We start from the raw sequence: 20,029 nt of genomic DNA, 5'->3' as shown, positions 1-20,029 counted from the left end.
TGTAGCATTTCCCCGACCACCCTTGGTCTTCGTGAATGCTAGTGGGCAAAGCATGAAAAATAACTTCCTGGCATTTCGAGTTTTTTGTCTACTTGGGAGTAAATCTGAAATTTGTGCATTCTCTTTCTTATGGTTATGCTGAAGACATGGATTTTGCGGTTGTATTTATCCTTCTTGTTGTTCTCTATTGTTTTTGAGAGATTCAGGTTTTTGTGGCCATCGTCTCAGCTACCCCTAGGGCTAATTTTAAAAGATTTCTTATATCTTTTATATGACCCTATAAACCATGAAGATTTCATTGAGCTTTACTTCTTGTAGTTTTCACTAAGAATATGTTAGCTATTTTTTGTTTTCCAGACATAAAATTATATGATAATATTTAATATGTTCTCAAACTACATGCCCCTCAGTCCGTAGATCCTAATATTATCCTCCCCCATGAGACATGCTTCACTCTCCCCACTCCTTATTTTCTGAGAATCACTATTCCAGCTATTATACTTAAATCTGTATAATGCAGAATCCGTAGGTGATATGTTACAGGGACCCTGGAGTAACCAACAGGGAAACTCCTCAGAATGACATGCCCTAGAACAAAAGGATTTCATAAACCTTCCTGATTTTCGGCAGGAAAAATAATAACACTCTATGAATGTGGGGAAAAGGATGCATCAGATCAAATCCACACCCACTCTTCCCAGACTCTTCCCAGCACCTGAGGGTATTAACATCAGGACATGACTGTTTACATATTGCTATGAGAGAAATAAAAGCAGAGAATTTTAAAAATTGAAAGTGGTAAGAAAATAATGAATATTTCACTTTGGATATATGTATGGAATAAGTAAAAAAAATGCCATGTGTATCTTTCATTGTTATATACTATAACTTTACATCAGTGTATACACATTAATAACTGGTAGAAAGTCATTTTAGACTTAGCAAAAAATAGATTCATGAGCAGCTGTGCAAAATCCAAATTTTTTTTGATGGAGGAGCTTCTGGATCCAGTTCAGTCTTTGAGAATTTTCTCCATTTTTCAACCATCTATCTCTATACCTTTTCTGATGACCTCTTACCATGAAGGTTTTTTTTTTTCAAACACTATAGAAGAGATCAAAAGGATTTTTGGAACATTGGGCTACAGGTTAAGCCTACAGACTATAAGTCAAAGTCCTATTATATAGCTGTTTCAGACCCACTTCATTTGGCTTGTACTTGTTCTCTTTACCCCAGAACCAAATATTATGAAGCATACCTTTGACTCCTCTTCAACCATACCTAGCAGTTAGCTGTTGGAATCGACAACTCGCAAATTAAAATCCCACTGACAAACACTGAGGTTTTGTTGGTGGTGATAGTGTTGGTGGTGGTTGCTTTGATTTTGTTTTGGTTTCTCTTTGCCTCTGAAATTAAAAATTATGGTTATGGAACTGGACTTATGATCCTCAGGTATGAGGGTAGAAAAATAAGGCATCCACTGGGACATTGTTACTCTGTCTCCAGTCTCCTTGTTTGTATTTTAAACAAATAGCTCTTGTCTTTTGACACCCTAGCCCAGAGCAGCACTGAAGCATCCTTCCTGCATGACAGGTGTAATTTGTCATCTGCCAGGGTCTGGTGCAAATTATTACTCACCAGCCCTAAATGAGACAGAGCAGACTGTTGAGGGAGGGGCAGCAGGGAATAATGAGAAAATAAAGCATTGGAAGGCAGGAGGCTGGATCATAGCCTCAGCTCTACCTCTGGCTCATTGTTTAACCTGGGGTAAGTCCCTGCCCTGCTCTTGAGCCTCAGATTTCCCATCTGAACTGGATTCCGTCTGGAGAGACTAGCAGCTCAGAAGAACGCAGCCCTCTTCTAAAAGAGACTTTGGTTAGAAATTGGCCTCATGGCCAAGAGCTGTGTAGGTCTTGTGGAGTAGTGCCTACACAAGCAGGAGAAAGGAGCGGTCCAAGAGAATGGAGGCCTGACCCCTCACCGCACAGCTTAGACAGGTGAGAGAGGGTGAGAGAACACTCTCTATCACCTGGTTATCTAGCCCCTGCTGCATCATTCACGCCAAGGGGCCAACCAGACTCTCTTTGTATACCACCACCAATGACGAGTTCACTTCCTGTCAAAGTAACCCCTTTCCTTTTGCATTTTTAATGCAGTAGAGATGGAGAGAAGTGGGTACTTTCAGGAGATATTCACAGAATAAAAGTAACAGGAGGGAAGTGTCAGAGATGAAGCCTAGTTTTCTGACTTGTGAAAGCACATGGACGGGCCGTGCATTCACTTAGATAGGAACAGATTAAGGGTACGTAGAAGAAGATCATGAATTCGATCTTGGACATGTGACCTTGAGAAGCCATTGAGACATCCAAGCAAAGGCAAGTGACCAGTCGGATATTCAGATCCAGAGCTCAAAGGAGACATCCAGACTGAAGACAAATAAATTACAGTTGTCTTCCTAAAGACTGATAGAGGTAGTCATTGAGGAAGACACTATGGAATGAAAAGGAGAAAAGGGGCCTTAGATAAGAACTTGAGGAATACCAATGTTGAAAGTGTGGATTCATGGGGAATTGATGGGCAACCAGAGAGGTGAGGGGAGAACCAGGAAGGTAGCACTTTGGAAATCACTAGAGGAGAGTTTCAAGAAAGACCAAGTTGTCAATGGTGTCAAGAACTGCTGAGAAGTCAAGTAAAATAAAGACTAAAAACAGCCATTGAATGCAGTGAAGTAGTGATGCTTGATGACTCTATTAAGAACAATTTTGGTAGACTTATGGGACCAGAAGGTAGGGTAGAGGGTTGAGGACTGAGTGGGAGGTGAGGGAATGAGGCAGCAAGTATAGACAATTCTGCGAAGGCATTTAGCTGTGAAAGAAGAGGAGAGAGATGGGCAGTACTGGGGTGGGATGTGGAGCATTAGATGCTTTCTTAAATGGGAAAGGATTTATCATGGTTCCATATCAATGGGATGATCCAGTTGAAATAGAATGATTGACTGCATAGGAGAGAAAAGGTTACTGATAGTTCCTTAGAAGACAGGAGGGGATGGGATCCAAAGAACAGAGGGAGGGATTGCTTCATCAGTGTTTCAAAATTCTTACAGCTGGGTTTCGACCAGGGCTGTAAAGTAAATAACTGGTCTTTGGTTTTATTTTATTTGTAGTACTAGGTCAATTTTTTAAAATTACAATTTTACATGTGTATTGTCCTCTTTTTGCTCTCTTCACATCTCAAAAGTATTCAGTTCCTATGAAACATGTTTAAAATGAAATAAACATCTGCAAAAGTTATGATATCTAAAGAAATGTTATATTTATTCAGAGAAATGAAATTCAAATATCTTAGAGAAAATTCACAAAACTGTATTTTAGTATACTTTGTGAGAATATTCTCCAGTCTCATCTTCTAATTGACTGAAGGAAATCTAAATGGAAAATAAGACATCAATAATTTGTGTGATTATCACTTAGCCATCTTTTTCTTCAAAGAGGAACCATTGGGCCAACAGTGATCAAGACTGCTCTGATTCCTGGTCAACACCCATGTGGCTACCCCAACCATCTGACTCCCTGCAAAACCCCTGACTAGTAGTCTTTTATCCCTCACACACTGGCAGTTTGTGGAACCTCATATAGATTCAGAGCCATTCTCATCTCAACTCAAAAGAGAAAAAGTCTCCCTGTGGGAATCATCACTGAGAAGAATTACTGGCCTTTCAAGGTCAAGTACTGAAGTCACATGAAGTCACTGAGGACCTCTTTCTTTGCTACTGGGGACTGCGACACGTTTCTTCACAGCCCGTTCATTTAGAACTTCCTTCTCTATTCATATTTCCTGATACCCTTCATGCAACTCATAGAGAAAAAGGCCACAGGGGCAAGTGGATAATGCAGATGAACACAGCCCTTCACCAGAAAGTCTTAGATTCATAGATTCTAAGAAGATTCTAAGAAACCATGGGTTAGTGGGGATCATCTAGTCCAGTCTCTCACCCATGGGGGTTCCCTTTTCAGCTTCTCTAACAATGGCACTGTGGCCTCCATTTGAACCCCTCAAGTGACGGGGGATTCTACCTCATGAAGCTGATACAAGAGAGAATAGAACTAACACAACATTGTAAAGCAACTATACTCCAATAAAAATTTTAAAAACAAAAAATAAAAGACCTATATCAAGTAAAAAAGAAAGAGAGATAGGACACTCTCTTTGAGTTTCTAAAGGGTTCTCCTTAGAAAGAGGGACCTGACCTCCAGGAACCTAGGATAGAACCTCAAAAAAAGCAGATTTCAACTTCATACGAGGCAGAAGACCTTGAGAGAAAGACCTGTCCAAACTGAGTTCATGGTTCATCCTCAGTTGTTCTCTCTCCTTCCTTCTGATAGAGAGGGTCCTCCTGCCTAACCACTTACAATCCACTATTTTTGTTGGGAAAGACTTCCTGGTATGGAGCCACAAGTCTTCAGGGAGCTTCTTCTGGTTTGTCCTTTTTTATGCTCATGGAGAAATAGTGGCCATCCCGTTCTTTTAATAAGAAGAAACCTTCAGAATTTGCTAATGGGGTCATGTCTTTCTTTAAACCAGATTAACAAGCAAAGGGAGTCCCACATCCACCCAGCAGACTAAAGAGAGAAAGAATCCTTAGGCAAGAGCCCTCCCCTGACAGTGATGGGTTAAAAGCAGAGGATGCTGGTAACCGGGGCTGCCTCTCAGCTCTGCCAGCAGTCATGGCTTAGCCTCCATCAACAGGGCCCCCACCCATCCAAGCAGAGGCACACAGCTTGATTGCAGGGGTCATGGTTATGTTTATATAAATGGATCAGACATCACCTAAAGTCCTGAAACTTGCTTTTTTTTTTTTAATTTTATTGAAGTAAAGTTGATTTGCAATGTTGTGTTAATTTCTGCTGTACAGCAAAGTAATTCAGTTATACATATGTATATATTCTTTTTCATATTCTTTTCCATTATGGTTTATCACAGCATATTAAATATAGTTCCCTGTGCTATATAGTAAGACCTTGTTATTTATCCATCCTATATATAATAGTTTGCATCTGCTAATCCCACACTCCCAATCCTTCCCTCCCTTACCCTCCTCCCCCTGGGCAACCACAAATCTGTTCTCTGTGTCTGTGAGTCTGATTCTGTTTCATAGATATGTTCGTGCAACTTACTTTTTAAAGTAATGGTTACTTTATTCATTTTTTATTATTATGAACATCTTTATCTGTACATATAGGCCTATCTCATTCATTTTACAGGCTGAGTAGTAGTCTATTAAGTGGATACACATAATTTATTTACATAATCTGCTTTTATTGGACATCTGAGATATTTCCAAGTCCTTCCAAAACTACAGTGACAATTCTATGCATACATACATTTGTGTGCACTTCTGTTAGCATTCTCTAAAATATGTGAATATCTTTTCCTTCACTTTTTACTACAATAAACAGTTAGAACCTTTTTGCATACATCTCTGGGCACAAGTGTAGTATTTCTAAGAATATATCCTCCAAAGCAGAATTTGGATCAGAGAATTCCGAATATTCAGAGGGGATGAATATTTTTAAAATTTACTGCCAAATTGTCCTCCTAAAGATCTTACCAATTTATATACTTTCACCAGTAAGAGTATGAAAGCGTCTGCATCCCTCATATATAGTACAACTCTGGTTATTTTAAACTTTTTAATTTTTGCTGATTTGTTAGGTAGAAAGGTGACTTTTTAAAAAAAGAATTGCATTTCCCTGGTCATTGGTGAGGTTGAGCATTTTTTAATATCTTGTTGATATTTTTACTTCTTCTTCAGTGATTTGCCTGTTCAGAGACTTAGCTGGTTTTTCATTGTCTTTTGTAATATTGATTTACAGGAGCTCTTTAAACAATTAATGCTTTCTTAATACTTTATCTGTTTTATATGCTATAAAAATTTTCTCCTGGTCTGTCACTTATCTTTTAATTTTGCTTATCTTTGCCCATTTTTCTGTTGACTTATTTAGATTTTCCCATTGATTTGTAAAGACTTTTTCTATCCTAAGGATATCCATCTTTGTTGTAAATCTTGCGAATATGTTTTTCTTTTCTGTTTTAGACTTTCTTGAGTGGAGGAGATGTTTTATGTTTGTTTTGGCACATATACCTTTGTATATCATAAGTCTTTAGAAAGGTTTTCCCCACCCTGAGATGCGATATTCACCAATATCTTCTTTAGGTTTTCCTAGCTGTGATTCTTTAATCCATCTGGAATTGATTTTTTTGTGCGGTATGCCGTAGGAATCTCGTTTTTTTCTTCCAAAATAGTTGGTCAGATTTCCCAATATCTTTCATCAAATTAGTCATCCTTTCCTCTCTGGTTTGTAATCCCAACTTAGTCATATATTTTTTATTTGGACTTGAAAGAGGTAGACATTTTTATTATCAGCAATCTTGACTTCATTTACAAGGGAGAGATGAATTATTTGTTTTGCATGGGAAAGGAGAGTGTGGTGGCGGATAAAATCAGGAGAAGGCAGTTAAGATAGTAATGGAATTTATTGTGAAAAAGGAAAGTCTGAGGAAAAAATGGGGAAAGAGAAAACTACTGAGTCATTAAAAGGAATGTGTTATCAAAACAACAGTGGCCACAGGGAAGGAATATTCGTGAGCGTCTCACAAAGGGAAGGATGCAAGCAGAACTGAGTTGGTTGTCCAGGGCTCCCAGCTGAAGGCAAAGGTCGCAAGTCAGCTCCCCTTGCCACATGACCTAAGTGGCTCTCACTAGGCCTGGCACAGAGTGCGTGTTAAGTCAGGGCTGTTAATTAATTAACAACTATGAAGAACTGGCATTGGGGCTGTATATTTAACATATATGTGAAGCTTATCCTGTAACATTTACGTTATGTGTAAAATACATATAAAGCTTTACTTTAAAGCTGAAAGCTATTTAAACTTTAAAGTAATACCTGTCCGTCATTAAAGCGAGCGAGAGAGAAAATAGAGGACAGAATAATGCTAGGGTTAGGATTAGCTTTTTTGAGCACCTACTAGGGTCCAGAATGTTATTAGCTGCTTTACATATATTTTATTTCATAAAGAAGAAAATTAGAACTCCTGTAATCCCACCGCTTGAGATTAACCACCATTAACACTCTGCTGTATTTCCGTCCAGTCTGGTTCTTCTCATAAATGTTTTATAACAATATCTAACATTTATTGAGCTGTTACATGCCAGAACTAATAAAAAACGCTTTACTAAACTTCATAACAATCCTAAGAGATAGGCACTATTATTATTTTAATTTTATAGATAAGGAAATGGGGACTAGTGAGGTTAAATAATGGACCCTGGTTCTGTATAACCAGTTTTGTAGATTACTTTTTATCACTTATGCTTATATCAGGAATGTTTTCCCACATTATAAACTATCCCGCAGAAGAGATCACTTAATAGCTACATAATATTTCTGTTCAAGCATTAGTGATTTTTTAATAGAATAAATACTGCTGGTGGTGCTCATTTTGAAATGTATAGAAATATTGGATCACTATGTTGTGTGCCAGGAACTAACATAGTGTCGTAGGTCAATTATACTTCAAAAACAAACAAACTCAGAAAAAGAGATCAGATTTGTAGTTACCAGAGGCTGGGGTGGGGAGGGGAGAAATTGGATGAAGATGGTCAAAAGGTACAAACTTCCAGTAATAAGATAAATAAGTGCTATGGATATAATGTACGACATGATTAATATAATTAGCACGTTGTATGTTGTATATGCAAAATTATAAGAAAGTAAATCCTAAGAGTTTTCATCACCAGGAAAAAATTTTTTTTTCCTTTTTTAAAATTTTATATCTCTAAGAGATGATGGATGTTCACTGAACTTGTGGTAATTCTTTCAGGATGTATGTAAGTCAAATTATCATGCTGTACGCCTTAAACTTGGACAGTGCTGCATGTTAGTTATATCTCAATAACACGGGAAGAAAATAAATTAAAAGTAAAATAAAATAAAAGAATAAATACTGCTGTTAGGAACAGCCTTGTACTTAAAACTTTGTGTGTATCTGAGCACTCAGATTAAAAAAATAGTAAGTGGAATTACTGAGTCAACTTTTTTTCAGGCTCTTTCTACATATTGTCAAATTGCCTTTCAGAAAGCTTCAACCATTTTACACTCCACCAGCAATAAATGAAAGTACCCATTTAATGCCCTAGCCAACACTAAGTATTTTTAATTTTAAATTCTAACCAATTTAAATGGGTAAGCAATTATAAATCATCATTTCAGTTTTTTTATCGTAAAGGAGAAGCAAAACAGGATTTTATTTCTTTCAAAATTTTAATTAAGCCTCTCTCATATGCCAGGCACTCTTCTGGGGGCTAAGGATGGGACAGTGAACAGGACAAACCCTACCCCTGCCTTCGTGGGACTCAAACCTAACATAGAGGTACATTCAACAGGTAATGAACAAATTCCAGGTGTTAGCTCTATAATAAGTACTTAGAAGCACTTAGTGTTCACTGGCCCCTTCCAAAGTAAAGCACTAAGAACTCATTTGATCCTCACAACGATTCTTTTGGATAGGTACTATTATTACCCCCATCTTACAGGTGAGGAAACTGAATCACCAAGAGGTCAAGTAACTTGCCCAAGGTCATACAACAAGTAGCAAAGGCGAGATTCAGACCCAGGCAACCCAGATTCAGTGGCCTTTACCTCTGCTATCCCTCTATTGAAGGACAGAGTATAGGGCATGCTGAGACACTGAAGAGTAGAAAGAAGATAAACGAAAATAGAAAAATTAAAACAAAGTGGATTCAAATAAACAGTAAAAGGATCAGAAATGGAAGTCCATTTGGGTCAGAAATATTACTGTGAGGTTCTTAACTGTGTCTTTGCCCTCCTTTGTTCAGAGGAGTAGGTGAGAATGACACGTGGCAGAAACCTGCAGGTCCTACACACATGGGACAATAAACCTGGAACAGTCCAAAGACAGAGGAAAGGAATGGTCTAAATTCTCCTGCTATGAGGCAGCAGAGGAGGGAAGAAGGGTGCAGCCCCTGCCTTCCTTCAGGAATGGGAAAGATAAAGGGCTCAATCCCAGCAGCATTCAAAACTGAACAGATGAGGAGAAAATAGAAACTTGTACATTTCCTGGGCTTCTGGCTAAGTGATCTCCCAGCTTGGCCTGAGGCTACCACCCCCACTGGCAGGACCTGCGGTTTTGCAGGAGACCTTGGGGTGACGCTGCTGTGGGCTGCAGCGCCATCTAGCAGATGTGACGGTGAAATGGCACCCGAACCAACTCGGCCATTCTGAAGTCCTTAGAAAGACAAGTACTGTACCCCACTGTGCTAAGTGCTGAGGTTGCCACGATGAATAAACAAGCCTCTGTCCTTGAGAAGGTCACTGTTCATCTGAGGAGACCATCGCAGGTTCTAGAGCAGAGATTTATGCAAGTGTTTAGGGAACAGGGGCTAAGGAGGCTGACCTTCCCTGCGGTTCAGGGAAGGCTACACAGAAGTAGCAATAATTCAAACCAGGTCTCAAAAGATGAGGAATTATTTGTCAAGCAGTAGACAATAGAAGGAACTTACAGGCAATGGGACCAGAAGTTCAAAGGCCCAGAGATGTGGAAGAGTTCAATGCATTCGGGAAAGGTTGGAATATTCAAACCACAAGCCACTGGCAACCTTTCAGACCAGCTAGTTCCATGTTTAATGGATGAAGTTACGAAGATTCAGGCAAGGAGGGGACCTCATGCAGATTCACACCCAAGTTAGGAGTGTCCACACTGGAACCCATGTCTCCTGGCCACAGGAGATCAAGGCCTGCTACCAGCTCTCTGGAGAAGTCATGGTCACCTGGCAGGGCCCAGCAGTAAGGCTGGGCACATGGAAATTTGACCTTGAACTCAAGAATAACTGCTTGCATTCAGAGCCTACCTCTACCCCTAGTTAGGTGAGGTGTTCAAGTTACTTATTCTTTTCAAGCCTCAGTTTTTTTATCTGTCAGATGGGAACCATCATAGTCCTCACTTCATATGGCTGTTGTGAGACTAGAAAGAGTTAATCCATGTTAAGTGCTTGACGCGATGCCCAGTATATGCTGAATGCTTGGGGATCAGATATTAAGCCTGCAATTTTAATATTGTCACTTTTTATTGCAGTATTATGATATTTTTCTTATTTGAAAACATTTATTATTAATTGATTGTTTACTATTTATTATTTTTACTGTTTCTTATTATGTACTAAGAACTTACTGAAGGAACCGGGGCTATTCTGTCCGAATAAGGATAAACACAGAAGCCACAGTCCTGTTTTCAAAACTTGAAGGGTTGTGCTAGAACAGAAGGAGTGGAAATCATCTGAGGGGCCCCGGGGGCCCAAGCCAGGCACCGCGGTTGAGAGCTGCAGGAAGGCAGATTTTAGTGTAGTGTAAAGAGCTTTCCTACCCTTCAAGTGGCCCTGGGCAGAAGTTATTTACTTGTTGTTGGAAATGTTCAGTGTGAGACCAGATGACTATTGATCGCTGCCACACCCCACCTTGCATGGGGCAGGAAGTCATCTAGCCCATTTCACTATCTGATGCCTTAAATATCTAATTGAGCTCTGCTTTCTAGGGGAATATGATTTGGTAGGTCATCTGGGAAGACAGCTGTCTATGTTTATAAATTTCAAAGTCATGAGCAATGCTCAAAGAAGTCAGGATCCAAAATGTATAACCCTGTTTTTCAGAGTAATTCATTAGATTTAAGCTAAATGTGAGGAAAGGCTGAGATGCCCATGTCAGCCTGGAGACGGGGGGAATGGTCCAGAGAAACTGAAGACAACTCAGCCTTATTCCCCAGGTGCTGCCTGGAGAATGTGTCTTCATTCTGAGGAGATGGGAAGGGCTCTTACGATCCTGACAGCCTTAGAGGGTGCAGAGGTATCGCCTCAAATCATTAAATAACAGAACACATCAAATGCTTCCTATTCAAACATTTATGCAGGGTCTGCTACGTGCGAGCACTTGGAATATAAAAGTGAATCCAAAAACCAGAGTCTAGATGAGGCCAGGAGGGGTACAGTCTAGGAAGGTAATAAGACCTGGGCACAGAATAATTGCAGTCCACAATGGAAAGGACTAGTGTTAATAGATGGGCCCTTGGGGTCACATGACTCTCACAGGAGGCAGCAGTGGAGGAAGTGATATTTGAGCTACGCCTTGAATAACACGTAGTATTTGAACCCAAAATGATGAGAGGGAAGAGCTTCTCAGAGGTAACAGCAATGTAGGCAACAGCGTGGGGGGCCTAAAAGCACGGCTTAGGGGTGGATAGAGCCCCACTGTGGCTGGAGTTTAGGGAGTGTAAGGGGTAGTGCAGGATATAAGATCAGAGAAGGCATCATATAGCAATTCACCTCCCTGGTGTGTACCCAAGAGAACTGAAAACATGCCTCCACGTAAAAAAACATGTACACTAATGCTCATAGCAGTATTACTCAATAACAGCTGAAAAATGGAAACAACCCAAATACAATGTAGTGTATCTACACAATGCAATGTTATTCAGCAAAAAAAAAAACAAAAAAAGGAATGAAATAGTGATACATGCTACAGCATGGATGAAACTTGGAAATGTGCTAAATGAAAGAAGCCAGGCACAAAAAAACACCTGTCATATGATTCCATTTACATGAAAGGCCCAGAATAGGGAAACCTATAGAGATAGAAAGATTGGTGATGGCCTAGGGCCGGGGGCGGTTAGGAGTTGATGGCCGAAGGGCATGGGGTTTCTTCTGGGGATGATAAAAATGTTCTAAAATTGGTTATGGTGATGGTTGTACAACTCCATGAATATACTAAAACCCATTGAATTGTACCCTTTAAATGGGTGAATCGTGTGGTATGTGAACTGTATCTTAGTACAGCTATAACAAGCAAGCAAACCAAATGGTCCTTCCCAGAGTCAGCATGAGAATCAGTGGGAGAGACCACAGAAAACACCTAATCGACCTCCCCCAGTGGTACAGAAGGGGACATTAAGGCCCAGAGAAGGGAAGGATTCACCCAGGGTCTCGCAGTGAGTCAGCGACAGAGCTGGAACTAGACCGCACGGCTCTGCCGCCTGACTCAGGGTCCCTGCTATGCCCAGCGCTATTCTCCTTACTTTTCCACTCCTAGAAATGCAACCCTCAAGCAGAATTCACAGCCACAGCTGCCTGACAGTCTACCTGGAGAAACAGGGAAAGGGCAGCAGAGTCATAAGATTTGCTTCCTAACTCAGGGTTGGAAGAAAGGCCATAGATGAGGTTGATATCCCCTTTGTAATCATCTCACCAGATGGTCATCCAGCAACCTTTGAACATCCTGGGTGACAGGATGACAGATTGATACCTCCAAAATATCCTCCTTCCATCTTTGAACAGCTTTGTGGTAAATAGAATTCCATCTCCCTTTACTCCGTGTATAGGGAGGTCTAAGGGGTATACTTTAGCCAGACTTCTGTGGGAGGCCTTAAAATGAACTGCAATTGTGTTTGCATCTCTTTCCCTCACTTGGTCAGGTATTTCTAAGGGCAGGGGCTGGGTCTGAGTTTATATCCCAATGTCCCAAAATAGAGCCAGCACAGGGAAGGCAGTTCTGAATGTTTGGTGAAAGAATGAGTGAACCAAAAAGAGAAACCATAGGGTTTGATGCTCTCTAACCAAGCCCTTCCCCTGGAGAGTTTCTCTTTCCTTGGTTTCAGCGACATGACCCAATCCTGACGCTCCATGCATTTGGGGGCCCCTCCACTGCCTTCAACACTGTCTTCTGCTCATGAATGATAGCATTTTTCAAAGGGTACACTTCAGATTTTCTGGCTCTTCCCACTGTTAGAGAATTCCTCTACTCTCGCAGCTCACTCCAGGATGCTCAGCCAGACTCACCACTTGGGTGAACTTGGGTGGCCACCAGACATCCCCGCTGAATGACCCTCATCACCACAGATGTCCAAACTGATTCATCATACCTTTGCCAAGAGTCATACCCTCCCAAAGTTTTCCTGCCTCTTATTAGTACCAAATACAGCAGAAAAATATTTCCTTACACTAGCAAGTACATTTGCATTTTCATTTTTTTAATGCACAGCGTTTCTCCCATTCAAACAAAATCAGGAGGCTGAGACGTTCAGGACTTACCGCCTCAGAACAAATCCCGCATAGCTGAAATGTAAAGGGAAAGCAAAGAATCAAATTCTTGGCTTTTGAAGTTCATAGCAAGAAGCGTCTTAAAAGCCAAGATTCTGGTTTGGAAGAGCCAGGCTTTTTCAGATAGACTAGAGCTCTGTCTTCTAGAAGCATGATTTGGGGCATAAAAAGCAGAGTTTAAGGAACTGGGACTTTAAATTCCAGCCATTCATGGCTTTTCCTACTCCCTTTAAATATCAGCTAAGCTACTCTCACACCTTCACTCCCTCTCAACTGCACTGCTCCAAGCTGAGCCCTCCCAACTCCAGGCCTGGGATGTTGTAACTGCTCCTTACCGAGTGCAATGGCTCTACCCCATGCTCCCCCATCCACCTTACACAGTCTACTGCAGTGGTCCTTACACATCCTACCTCAGACCCTTCCAATGTCTCCTCTTTGCCCTCTAGAAACAATTTACATCAATTCAATAAATACTTACTGAACAGGATAAGTATTCTTATCAATCTAGCAGAGATTGGGGTTAGTCAATTAAAACCCCTGGACCAAATCAGGCCCACCAACTGGTTTTGTAAATAAAATTTTATTGGAACACAGCCCCACTCACTCATTTACATATTGTCTACCGCAGCTTTTGTGCTAAGAAGGCAGAGTCAAGTAGCTGTAACAGAGGGAGTATGGCCCAAAACACCTCAAATATTCACTACCAGGCCCTTTACAGAAAATGTTTACTGACCCATGTGCTAGATGCTGAGGATTCCACAGTGGATGAAATACACATGGTCCCCTGCTGCTTATAGATGAGGGTGTTCCACCCCAGGCCCTTGCCTACCACTTCTGCCCTGTCTCCCACCGCCCTCTATCCAAGTCCTCTGAGAGTACACTGGTTCCTAGATTTTGGAATTCACAGATCAATAAAAACAATTTTTTTAATCACAGAGAATTAACATAGGATTATCAGATAGGTACATTTTTTAAAACCAACTACCATCTAATATCACCATCATTTTATAAGGAAAAAAACATTTTAACGTTAAAAAGCAGCAAGGATATCTCTAAAAATAAAGAAGAATTCCAGAAGCTACCTTAGTTTTACAAAAGTCATTCTGTGGACTTTATTTTCCCCATTGCTATGAATGATGACCCTTCTTCACTAATCATCACAGGTCTGGGGGCAGTCACATGGGACCTTTGATCTAGTCTAGGCAAACTGGTTTACTTTGTATTACCCAAATTTGCTATGGCTCCTCCCATGCAATTTTGCATCGGGAAAGCTCTTCCTCCTATTCTTCTGCTCATTGTTCAAAGCCCAGCTCATTAGCAGCAGAAGCTTAAGCTTCCCTCCAGCAGCAATCTAAAGACCCAGCTGCTCAAAGTTGCACGCAGGCTGTCGGCCACGGAGCAGGGTGACAGGAGGGCCTCCTGGAGTGTGGCCCTTCCACTGGCACAAGCAGGTGAAGCCCTTTGACACAAGCATGCTGACAGCTCCACAGTGAAGGCTCGCAAATGCCCGAGAGGTGAACACCAGCTTCCGGACGAGTCTCTCACGAGGGCCCCAGGCAGCGGCCAGCTCCCAATCAGCAGGTGGTGGCAGCAGACACTGAGAGAGGTCGTCTTACTGGCAGGCAGCCCCAGGATACTGGGTACTCACTGCTCACGTGAAGCTTCTGGAATCCCCTTATACAATCCTGAGAGCTGTGGAAAAACAAATTATGGCTCTGTGATGAAGATAATCCCAGCAAGGCCTGGTGCCAAGCATACTTCTCTGCCTGACTTTCCTTCAGGGACAAACATGCTCCAGGCTCCCCTGCTGACCCAGCACCTCCTCCCTCCCCTGATGTGTCTGTGTGTGATCACTTGCAAACCCTCCACCGTGGGTGAGATATGAACAGTAAGCACCCCATCTCTTTTTACCAGCGGGAGTGGGGCTGCATTTCTCTAACTGCCCTCCACATTAGGGTGAGAGGTCTCCTTGTCCTTCTGAGACGGTTTATAGCCAAGTTGTTTTGCTTCTCAGTCATTTAATCCCTGTTGACTGTCTCAGTCATTTGAGACAAACAGAGAAAAAAAAGGTTAAATTTCCAAGGGGAAATTAGAGACCCTGAGGCAAAACTGGAAAGAAGTCTTGGGATCACCTGCCTCAAACACCTCCCACTACAAAGAAGGAAACTGAGGCCCAGACAGGGAAGAGAATTGCTCAAGACCTCACAGGGAGAGCTGGAACTAGAAATAAAACCTCCTTGGTTAGCCCATCTTCAACTAGACGCTGAAATGTCTAGATTGTCATTCCGTATAATCCAGAATTAAGGTAGTATTCCTTCTAGAAAACAGGAGAATGTGTACCAGCTCAGATTAGGACGTGGTAAGGAAAGGGGAGTCTGGGTGAAGAGGGAGAACGTCCCAGGCAGCACAAAATGACATGTCAGACACTCACCCTTCGTAGTAGCATTTCTGCTAAAGGCTGGAGGAACAGGGTCCCCAAATTTTAAGTAAAGACACCACAAAATTTGTTCTCTTAAGACCTTCATATTCAGCCCAGATGGGGAAGCCGAGGTCCGAAGAAGGGGGCAGGAATCAAGTGAAGGTCATGCACCGTCAGGTGGAGGGTGGAGTTAGGAGCGTGGCCTCAGAGGGTCTGGTCCAGCTCTCTCCTCAGCAGTTGCTCAGACTATCAGCCATCCCTGTCCTGGGGCTACCGGCCAGTCCTGAACTTGGGACTTCATCTCAGCTTTCCCTACGGAGAGTCAGCTGTTCTTTCGGACCAGTTGGTGCCAGGCTGATATTGCATTCCTCTCCTTGGCCCCCGAGCCAGGGACACGCTTTCCTGCAGCCCGATGCCATCCCCCATGGCGTGATTTCTGTATGGTGGCCCAGGGAACAGCTGGTTGGAGGGTGGCAGGCTGAGGCTCTGAGTCAGGCCTGGCTAGCTCTATGAAGATCACCTGCCCACCAGGAGGGCTTGGGTTTTACTGCCTTCTGGCCATGTGTCACAGCAAGACATGCTAAACTCTCCCTGTGACTTGAGGACATGGCTTGGGCTGTCTGGGGCAGGTGGGGCAAGGTCACTGAAAGCAATCCAGGCAGCACCCCTTTCCTGGGGGTGTTGTCAGGCAATGCAGCAAGGAGGCACTGGTCCTGGCGCCTGCCCTCATGCAAGGGAAACCGTCTTGACCTCAGAACCCCCATTCCAGACCCATGTCCAGCATTGCTGGACCAGTCTAGGAAACCAGCAGACCAGCTCGGCAAAAGGTAGAGCGGAGAGAGGTTCCTTTCCCTAAAGAAAGAGTCCAGAGCATCAGAAAGTAGCACCCTGGCCCATGGCCCAGATCCCCCAGCTTCTGTAGGCCAAAGGACCTCAAAGATCTTCTAGCCCAAGTCCTTCATGGAACAGGAAAGAAAACAGAGGCCCAGAGAGGGGAAGGAGTTTTCCCTGGGTCACACAGCAACTTACAGCCAGGGCTAAAATCCAGCCCTGCTGTTCAGTCCAGTTCTCAGCCCACAAATGCTTTCAGAGCGTGGAGGTGACAGATGTCACTCTGGCCCCCAAAGGGTCATGAGGGAAACATTGCTAAGAGCCACCAGGTGCCCTCACGGGGTGAGTACTAAGTGTAGTTGCCCTGTACAGAGCTGGGATTGCACAAAGCATATATATGCATTGCCTTTTTTAATATGTTCAGCAATCCTATAAGGTAAGTGTAATTATTACCATCATTTACTTGAAAATTAACCAGGAGGCCTTCACTGGACCCCCTCTAGTCATCCCTTGTCCTTGTTATCCCCTCACTGTCACATCCAGTCAATGGACCAGTAAAACCAGACATCTCTAGAGCACCCCGGGAACAGAAAGGAAGGGAGCTATAAACAGAATTCCAGTTGCCCGAGGTCTCAAGGACCACAATACGGACTCTGCTAAACATCATTCCGAACCCTGCTCCGACCACTGAAGCAGAACAGCCTGGGAGCATCCAGCGCTCCCCCCCCGGGGGGGCTCACCCTACAACCAGCACAGGACCTGGTGGGCTCACCTGAACCAGAGTCTCCCTGCAAACATGTGCTGGGAAGAAGCTTGGCCCACAGTAACCCCAGCCCCTCTATTTTTGTTCCATCACACACGCCAGGGCTCTCTTTGCCTCTCCTCCCCACACCCCCGCTCTCTGCCTGACAGCCAGCTGCCTGTCCATTTGAGGAAGCTGCAGTTAGAGCCTCTGCAGTCTCCCTGCCAGCCCAGTGATGCCCTGTTATGGGTGTGCTCTCCCTGTGACTCAGACCCAGCCAATAGACAAACTGGAGGGAGGGAGGTGGCCCGGAGAGGGAGGTCTCTAGAAAAGCAGTGGAGGAACTTGAAGGCACTGGTGCTGTACAGCCTGAGGAAAAAAAACTCAGGGAAACACATGCACATCCCTGGAAGGGTGTTAGGAGCAGAGAGAGCAGATTCACTCTGAAGGGCTCCAGAGGCCAGAGTGGGAGGGTGGACACACTGGACCTATTTTAGCTCAAAACATGAAAAAGCTTCTTGACTATCCTAAGACTGCCCAGGGTACATTAGGTCAAATGGCAAGCACATCAAACCTGGAGTCAGGGAAGCCCAGACTGGAGCCTCAGCTCCCCGCTGTGCCTCAGCAAGCAAGATACTCAGCATTCACTATCTCTAAAATAATCTCATGAGGTGTATCTCAGAGACGCTCAGAACTCCTCGTAACACATCCAAAGGCAAACTTCAAATTCCCCAAGAGAAAAGAGGCTCGGCCTCCACACACACAGGCTGTGATCCCATCCAGGGCAGCCACAAAGAGCCAAGCCCACCAGGGCAGTGGGCAGAGAAAGGAGTCCTGGTCAGAAGCCAGACTAACCTGGGCTCAAGTCCTAGCTCTGCCTCTTGCCATCTCGACCTCTAGCAAGACGCTCAGCCTGAGCCTCTGAGTCTCAGTTTCCTTACCCGTAGAGTGGAGCTGTAAACCCCGCCCTACCTCCCTTATAGGGTTGGGGTGCGGATCAAACGAGGGAGAAGAACAAGCACCTTGGAGGCTATACGTTACTGATACCAAAAGCAATGGTGTGTTGAGAATTTCTGACTACAGTTATTTTTATCCCAGGAAGAACATGGATGACGCAACAATTGCATTCAATGACAAATGTCCGTTCAACAAACATTCACTGGGCACCTACTGTGCCAGATTCTGAAGATGCAAACATAAAGAAGACAAAACTCTGTGACCTCCAAGACAAACTAAATGGGACGAGAAACATGTAAGTTACTCAGGATAGCAGAATGTGGGACACAGAGGTGTATCCAAGTTATGGTGAGAGCACAGAGGAGAGTGACCCTGCCCAGGATAGAGGGAGGCAGGGGTGAGGGCACCCGAGGAGGGAGTGTCTGGATAGAGGCTTAAGCATGAGGAGGAACATTTACACACCCAGTAACAGACCATCAAGGTGTATGAGGCAAAAACTGACAAAGAATTGAAGGGAGAAATAGACAATTCTACAATAAAAGTTGGAGACTTCAATGCCCCACTCTCGATAGAATGGATAGAATAACCAGACAGAAGACAAGTAAGGAACTAGAGGACTGGGACAACTGAATAAACCAACTAGATCTAACAGACATAACTCAGAACGCTCTGCCCAACAACAGCAGCATATACATTCTTCTTGAGTACACGTGGGATATTGTCCAGGACAGACCATATGTTAGGCCACAAATTATGTCTCAATAGCCAAAAGATGGAATCAACCCAGTGTCCATCAACAGATGAATGGATAAACAAAATGTGATGTATACATACAATGGAATACTATTCAGCCTTAAAAAAGAAGGAAATTCTGACACATGCAATAGCATGGATGAATCTTGAAGACATTATGCTAGGTGCAATGTCAGTCACAAAGGACAAACACTGTATGATTCCACCCCTATGAGTTACCTAAAGTAGTCAAATTCATAGAGACAGAGAGTAGAACAGTGGTTGCCAGGGGCTGGGGGAAGGAATGGGGAATTATTAAGTGATGCAGAGTTTCAGTTCTGGAGACAGATGGTGGTGATGGTTGCACAACCACGTGAATGTTCTTAATGCCACTGAACCGTCACTGAAAAAAAAAAAGGTTAAAATATTAAACTTTATGTTATGTATATTTTACCCAACTTTTAAAGATAAATAATTGTAAAAAATAAAAGAATGAGGAGGGAGTGTTCTAAGCAGTCCGGGTTGGAGAGAGAAGTCTAGACAGAAGAAACATCTTGTACTAAAGCACAGACGTACGAAAGCAACTGGTGTTCTCTGGAAATAGCGAAAGGCCCCGGACATGTGAGACACACAGAGGTAGCCTCAGTGGGCTGGAGAGGTTCCTGAATGTCCTGGAACATTTGCATGCCACTGACATGGGCTCCAGGGAAGATAGGGTCACAGCGTGGCTGAGAGCAGTCAGCCTGGGAGGAGGCTGGGAAGGGCAGACAGGACCGCCTCTAGAGAGACATTAAAAGAGAAACTGCTTTCCAGACAGCCTCAGCTCCCCAGACCTGTGGTCACCCTCTGTGGTCACCAGCCCAGTGCTGCGGCCAGAGTGACTCAAGACCTTTGCCTCCTGGGGCCACCAGCTGAAGACAGGAGGGATTCCCCTGAAAAATGCAACGGAGGGGGGCACTGGTGGGGGGCCCTGTGTGGGAAGCTTCTCTCTGCCATGTCATTCTCCCTGCACTGTGCAGTCTGTTTGGGTGGCAGCCTAGTGATGATGGGGAGCTTATCTCCCTGCAGGCTCGCCCTGTGGTTTTCACCAGCTCACAGAGAGGCAAGTTCCATAGCTCGAATGTGCATTTGGGCATGAGGAGTGGGAGGGGGCCTCTGTGAAGTCTGAATCAAGTGAATTTGGGAA

General features: G+C 43.4%; 1 long non-coding RNA gene across 1 annotated transcript in view; it reads left to right on the top strand.

The window, feature by feature from the left end:
* The window catches only part of LOC307188747, a 292,437-nt gene extending 274,048 nt beyond the window's left edge, over positions 1-18,389 (top strand). The window contains exons 6-7 of the long non-coding RNA XR_013829050.1: positions 8,348-8,443; positions 18,253-18,389. This is a non-coding gene — a long non-coding RNA (uncharacterized lncRNA). The remainder of the gene's footprint in view (positions 1-8,347; positions 8,444-18,252) is intronic.
* Positions 18,390-20,029: the final 1,640 nt, after the last annotated feature.

The sequence above is a fragment of the Stenella coeruleoalba genome, assembly GCF_951394435.1.
Source record: "Stenella coeruleoalba genome assembly, chromosome: 7".
NCBI classification, from domain to species: Eukaryota; Metazoa; Chordata; class Mammalia; order Artiodactyla; family Delphinidae; genus Stenella; species Stenella coeruleoalba.
The sequence above is the reverse complement of the archived record's forward strand: the minus strand, read 5'-3'. Positions and strand labels throughout refer to the sequence as shown.